An 8,011-nucleotide genomic window follows, 5' to 3' on the forward strand; every position below is an offset into this window, starting at 1 on the left:
ATTTAACGCGAAGAACGACAACCACCGAAACATCCATTCTATAACGAATGTCACTTTGAACTATCCCCTCTAACCAAGACAGAGAGAGGGAGAGAGACGGACAATTATACAGAAGAAAGACTTTTCACCAGCGATCAAGACGACACAGTGAGCGTAAATATATATATTGATTGCAATTGTTCCCGAATGAGTGAGCGTTCATGTGTAAAGGATTAGCATTTTAATTGTTATAATTAACTCTGTAGTGACTTCTTGGTAAAACCCCCACTCCCCTTTTGTCAAACAAGCCGCCATGCCGGGTCAGCCCACTAGGGCACATTCTATAATTTCATGTAACCATATTTACTGTTTGTTTATGCATTTCTGTGAATTACTTAGTAATAAATAAATGATTTAAGACCATTGATGTATGGATGACTCATAGTGAAGACTGGGTTCGTGCAAATAACCAACAATTTACAATGTTTGGAATGAGACTAACGTGAGGTTAAATAAATCATTAATCAGAAGACTATTGATCAGATATGAAAATATCTGAAAGGTTATATTGGGAAAATATAACTTTGTAATCTGAATACTTTCCTTGGTGCCCCAACTTCCTAGTTAATTAGTTACATGATTATTCAGTTTAATCGAGTAACTAATTACAGAGAATCTTTGATAAAAACTAAGTCTTCAGTTTAATGATAGTAAAGACACAACACTGTGTATCAGGCTGAGCTGTGAGCAGGCAGCATTTGTGTCCCAGTCAGACTCCCTGTGAAGAAGAGTTCCTCAACCACCCTGTGGAGCAATTCATTGCATGGGCACCACCACTATTAACTCTGACCGGATGTTACTGTTGAAAATGCTAATCATGGGCTGTCATGTGCCTTTTACTGATGAGTGGCTTCCGTCGGGCCACACTACCATAAAGGCCTGGAGTGCTGCAGAGATGGGAAAACCTTCCAGAAGGACACCCATCTCCACAGAGGAATTCTAGAGCTCTGTCATAGTGACCATCGGGTTATTGGTCACCTCCCTGACCAAGGCCCTTCTCCCCAGATTGCTCAATTTGGCCGGGTGGCCTGCACTAGGAAGAGTCTTGGTGGTGCCAAACTTCTTCCATTGAAGAATGATGGAGACCACTGTATTCTTGGGGACCTCCAATGCAGCAGACATTTTTTTGTCACCCTTCCCCAGATCTGTGCCTCGACACAATCCTGCCTCGGAACAGTAAAGATAATTCCTTCGACCTCATGGCTTGGTTTTTGCTCTGACGTGCACTGTCAACTACGGGACCTTCTATATCAAATAATATAATGTCCAATCAATTGAATTTACTACAGGTGGACTCCAATTAAGTTGTAGAAACATCTCAAGGATGATCAATGGAAACAGGATGCATCTGAGCTCAATTTCGAGTCTCGTAGCAAAGGGTCTGAATACTTATGTAAGGTATAAGGTATTTCTGTTTATTTTTTAATACATTTGCTAACATTTCTAAAAACCTGTTTTTACTTTGTCATTTGTATTGTGTGTAGACTGCTGAGGATTTCTTTTTATTTAATCCATTTTTGATTAAGGCTGTAACATAACAATGTGGAAAAAGTAAAGGGGTCTGAATACTTTCCAAATGCACTGTATCTGTCCTCTGTTTTGTGACAAAAATGTTGCATTAACACAAACACACTAACCGATATCTCCCCTCATTTTTTTTGTCGCTAACATTGCTGTAATGGAAACACAGGTTGCTTTCCAAATGGCACCCTAAGCCCTATATACTGCATTGCTATTGACTAGGCCCTATAGGGCTCTGGGTATGAGCCCTGGTCAAAAGTAGTGCACTATGGCCCATAGGGCTCTGGTGAATAGTAGTTCACCATATAGTGAGTAGGGTAACATTTGGGACGTAACAAAGATTTGGTTGCTCAACTGTTTCTGCAAAGCAGCATTTGTCAAAAGGGTATTATGAGTGTGTGGTTACAATAAAGATAGCTCATTATCCTAAAGGTACTGTGACCTTTAACCTACGGTATACTGCACATATGGACCCCCATGACACATACACGAGCAACAAACTCAAAACAATCAACAAACTGAAACAAACTTGAAACAAATGTGCAATGTCCTAGAACAAAGGCAGCATTTCACAATAACCTGTATTAAATCACACTTTTGATTTGCTGTGATTTGTAGGTTGGTTATGACTTGTGTTATGAAACTTCTATCAGGTATACTATTCTTAATTCTAATGTTTCTCTGCATCCAGGTGTTGGTGTAGTGTGCTGTTGTGGATCAAACGGAGTAGGCAGAAGTTGCCCCTAGATGCTGATCTTGGGCCAGTGTCAAGATGGCGCCGACAGACATGGCATCTCTGCTTCTAGCTACTAAGCAACGTTGCAGCGTTTTGTTTTTTTGTGTGTTATTTCTTACATCATTAGCATTCTGCCCACTAATGGTTAGGATTGAGGGAGGGGAAACTTCACCCCGCTGAGAATCAAATGGTCCATGTACATGGAACAGGTGCCTGCTGGTGTCACACAGGTCTTACTGGGTTACCTCTGGAGCAGCTTCAAACAACTTCAAACGCACCTCATATACTTCAAAGACTAGCAGAGAACAGACAGATTTCCAACAGGGTTTTCAGTGAGACTTGGCAGTAGACTCCTATGTCACTGTCTAAAAGGACATATTTCATTGTTAGTCTTAATTAACCACTGTTGGCTACATAATTATGTAGCCTTCTAATGGATCCATTTCAGCTAGGTAGGACACTGTAAATAACAATGATTGGCTAATCAACAATAAACCATATACATAGTGTACAAAACATTAGGAACACCTGCTCTTTCCCTGAATAGACTGACCAGGTGAAAGCTTTGATCGTTTATTGATGTCACTTAAATCCACTTCAATCAGTGTAGATGAAGGGGAGACAGGTTAAAGAAGGATTTTTAAGCCTTGAGACAATAGTGGAGGTGTCATAATACCCATAAAACAAAGAGGTCAAACAGGGAAATGGTTCAAATTGTTTTTCCACCATACAGTACATTTTTCCCATAGGAGATTTTTAGAAACACTTAAAATAAGGGTTGTGCTTTGTGTATACTTACACTGGCGTGACATTTTTATAACCATGTAAATCTTTCTTGGACAAGGTGACTTTTATCAACATATTTACCTTAATTTACTCTTAGATTTGAAAATGCTTATAAGCATCAAAGTAGACATCATGCAAAACTACAAATCGCTGCAAGCTCCTGCACATCATCTCTAGCTGACACCTTTGCTAACAGGTATTGTGCCAATTAAAAACTTGCACAAGACAGTTCACAAACTTGTCAATTTAAATACATTTTATTCTTTACTAGATTCAGATAATTAATCCAGAGATGTACATTTTCGCAGACACTCTTATCCAGAGCAATTTACAGGAGTGAAATCATGCATTTTTGCACTGGTCCCCAAATTGTAACCAAACCCACAACCCTGGTGTTGCAAGTGCTACGCTCTACCAACTGAGCCACATGGGACATATGAAATGTTTTACCCCGAAGCGAATAAAATGGGCCATGTACATGGAACAGGTGACTGACTGATTCTTACCTTTGCCTTGATTCGTCAGTCCCGTCCAGATCATCATGGCATTTGTAGTTATTGATGATAGCCACATTAGTAGATAATTAGCATTTTATTTGTTGTGGGTAAATACAGGTCAACATATTGAGAAAAGTCACATTGTCTTAGAGAGATTCACACAGTTATCAAAACGTCACGCCAGGGTAAGCCTACATTAAACACAGCATGTTTCTAAAATCCCCCATGGGAAAAATGAATGGTGGAAAAATGATTGGAACCATTTCTCCACTAGGTTTTATGGGTATTATGACTCATACTGTAGTACTCAACTGTGACATGGATTGTGTATGTGTGCCATTCAGAGGGTAAATGGCCAAGACAAAAGATTTAAGTGCCTGGAGTCCATGCCCTGACGAATTGAGGCTGTTCCGAGGGCAAAAGGGGGTGCAACTCAATATTGGGAAGGTGTTCCTAATGTTTTGTACACTGTGTATGTTAAATTTGCAAATGTATTTTGCTGAACTTCAAACAGAATGTGCATGTTTGTCAGCAAGTCAGCGTGTGTTTGCATGCTTTATTCATGCCCAAATCCATTTAAGTGGTTGATTTTACATGTGCGCACACATACACATCTTTGTTTGATCGAGCGGTTAATTAATGAATTGCCTTGTCGGGTCCTTACTTCAGGCCTGTCCCTCATGCCCATGAATGGAGCTCTCCTCATAATGTAATTGTAATTGCTCCTAGCCTGGCAGTGGTCTTATTGATGTGTTCATATCAACTCTAAAAAAAAAATCATGGGATGATGGCTACTCTTTGAGTGAACAAACTGTCTTGTAAGAGTTGATCAAACACATTACTATTTCAGTGTGGTCCCGACTTGGCCTCTGTGCAGCCCACACCCATTGAGAGTTGAGACAAAAATGTTTCTCAATAGTCTTCCCAGTGTCTGTGACCTTTGTCATGGTACATATAGTACAGTGGGAGAGGTTCCGTTCCTCCCTGTAGTGTCCGGGGATGGTTCTGGGCTCATATTCATCAAGCGTCTCAAAGTAGTGCTGATCTCTAATCAGTTTTCCTTAATACATCATAATGAATCATAATGAATCAGATCTAGGATCAGACAGGGAGGGCCTGATCCTAGATCAGCACTCCTACTCTGAGACACTTGAAAAATATGGGCCCTGTACTCTAACAATTGTTTACAGACAGATTATTTCACTTACAATTCACTGTATCACAATTCCAGTGGGTCAGAAGTTTACATACACTAAGTTGACTGTGCCTTTAAACAGCTTGGAAAATACCAGAAAATGTTGTCATAACTTTCGAAGCTTCTGATAGGCCTATTGACATCATTCGAGCCAATTAGAGGTGTACCTGTTGACATCATGGGAAAATCAAAACAAATCAGCCAAGACCTCAGAAAAAATTGTAGACATCTGATTCATCCTTGGGAGCAATTTCCAAACACCTGAAGGTACCACGTTCATCTGTACAAACAATAGTATGCAAGAATAAACACCATGGTACCACGCAGCCGTCATACCACTCAGGAAGGAGACGCATTCTGTCTCCTAGAGATGAACATACTTTGGTGCGAAAAGTGCAAATCAATCCCAGAACAACAGCAAAGGACCTTGTGAGGATGCTGGAGGAAACCGGTACAAAAGTATCTATATCCACAGTAAAACAAGTCCTATATCAACATAACCTGAAAGGCCGCTCAGCAAGGAAGAAGCCACTGCTCCAAAACTACCATAAAAAAGCCAGACTACGGTTTGCAACTGCACATGGGGACAAAGATCGTACTTTTTGGAGAAATGCCCTCTGGTCTGATGAAACAAAAATAGCCATGCTGGCTAAGTGTGCCTTGAAATTTAAATAAATCATAGACAGTGTCACCAGAAAAGCACCATCACTCCTCCTCCTCCAAAATCTCAAATTTGGACTCATCAGACCAAAGGACAGATTTCCACCAGTCTAATGTCCATTGCTCGTGTTTCTTGGCCCAAGCAAGTCTCTTATTATTATTATTATTGGTGTCCTTTAGTAGTGGTTTCTTTGCAGTAATTCGACCATGAAGGCCTGATTCACGCAGTCTCCTCTGAGCAGTTGATGTTGAGATGTGTCTGTTACTTGAACTCTGTGAAGCATTTATTTGGGCTGCAATTTCTGAGGCTGGTAACTCTAATGAACTTATCCTCTGCAGCAGAGGTAACTCTGGGTTTTCCTTTCCTGTGGCGGTCCTCATGAGAGCCAGTTTCATCATAGTGCTTGATGGTTTTTGCGACTGCACTTGAAGAAACTCAAAGTTCTTGAAAGGTTCCGTATTGACTGACCTTCATGTCTTAAAGTAATGATGGACTGTCGTTTCTCTTTGCTTATTTGAGCTGTTCTTGCCATAATATGGACTTAGTCTTTTACCAAATAGGGCTATCTTCTGTATACTACCTCTACCTTGTCACAACACAACTGATTGGCTCAAATGCATTAAGAAGGACAGACATTTCACAAATGAACTTTTAACAAGGTAAACCTGTTAATTGAAATGCATTCCAGGTGACTACCTCATGAAGCTGGTTGAGAGAATGTCAAGAGTGTGCAAAGCTGTCATCAAGGCAAAGGGTGGCTACTTTGAAGAATCTCAAATATAACACATTTTTATTTGTTTAAATTTTTTTTGGTTACAACATGATTCCATATGTGTTATTTCATAGTTTTGATGTCTTTACTATTATTCTACAATGTAGAAAATGGTAACAATAAAGAAAAACCCCTGGAATGAGTAGGTATGTCCAAACTTTTGACTGGTATTGTACATTTGTATAGACTACCCCTAGGCATTTGAATTCACTGAATTCCATTCTATTCCCTTTAATTCAAATTAGAATTGTAACTCCGTATCATGTTTACTACTTCAATTCAAATTTAAGAATTGAATTGGAATTCATGAGGCATTCTCAATTGAATTCTGAATTGAGCCCAACCCTGGTGTCCACTGAATGAACTAGGTACATGACACCTCTGAGTCGAATCTTCAACTCTTATCTCACTATTGGCATAGCTGCCATCACCATTATTTCCAATCTCTATTAAACATGCCCAGCATATGCTTTGCAATGGAGAAATCGGTTATGAGATTATGGACTATGATCTCGGATTATTTGGGTAATCCGCCCAGTAAATGGCATCTTTCAAAGCACGTCTCTCTTTATATTTTCATGTACAGTGCCTTAGGAAAGTATTCAGACCCCTTGACTTTATCCACATTTTGTTACATTACAACCTTATTTTAAAATAGATTAAATAAAACATTTTCCTCATCAATCTACATACAATACTACAAAATTAAATCAGTTTTTTAGACATTTTTGCAAATGTATTGAAAATAAAAAACAGATACCTTATTTACTTAAGTATTCAGACCCTTTGCTATGAGACTCGACATTGAGCTCAGGTGCATCCTGTTGCTATTGATAATCCTTGAGATTTTTCTACAACTTGAAATGAGTCCATTGGTGGTAAATTCAATTGATTGGACATGGATTTGGAAAGGCACACACTTGTCTATACAAGGTCCCACAGTTGACAGTGCATGTCAGAGCGAAAACCAAGCCATGAGGTTGAAGGAATTGTCCGTAGAGCTTCGAGAAAGGATTGTGTCGAGGCACAGATCTGGGGAAGGGTGCCACAAAATGTCTGCAGCATTGAAGGTCCCCAAGAACACAGTGGCCTCCATCATTCTTAAATAGAAGAAGTTAAGAACCACCAAGACTTTTCCTAGAGCAGGCCGCCCGGCCAAACTGAACAATCTGGGGAGAAGGGCCTTGGTCAGGGAGGTGACCAAGATCCCGATGGTCACTCTGACAGAGCTCTAGAGTTCCTCTTTAGAGATGGAAGAACCTTCCAGAAGGACTACCATTGATGCAGCACTACCATTGATGCTGCTTTTACAGTAGAGTGGCCAAACAGAAGCCACTCCTCAGTAAAAGGCACACAACAGCCCGCTTAGAGTTTGTCAAAAGGCACCTAAGTACTCTCAGACAATGATAAACTAGATTCTCTGGTCTGATGAAACCAAGATTGAACTCTTTGGCCCGAATTCCAAGCGTCACATCTACAGATCGAAATGTAAAGGTAATTTCTGATTTCTGAGCTGAAATATTTAGCATTTCCCATGAAGGCAGTCTCAACTAACACTGCAACATTGCCTTTACATTTCAATCACCCTTTAACGCTAAACTTCAGCAATACAGATTAGATCCAGCCCTAAATATTAGGTGTAATAATGTTATTATGTTTCAGTAGACATGCTTGGCCTATTGTAGTGTAACGAACCTTGCCTAGGTAGGCCAGCTTTGATTCAAATTATCGAAGCTAGATGATTAGTTGATTACTTGAATGAGCTGTGTAGTGCTAGGGCAAAAACCAAAACGTGCACCCCTTG

This window comes from Oncorhynchus mykiss, chromosome 12, assembly GCF_013265735.2.
Source record: "Oncorhynchus mykiss isolate Arlee chromosome 12, USDA_OmykA_1.1, whole genome shotgun sequence".
Lineage (NCBI taxonomy): Eukaryota > Metazoa > Chordata > Actinopteri > Salmoniformes > Salmonidae > Oncorhynchus > Oncorhynchus mykiss.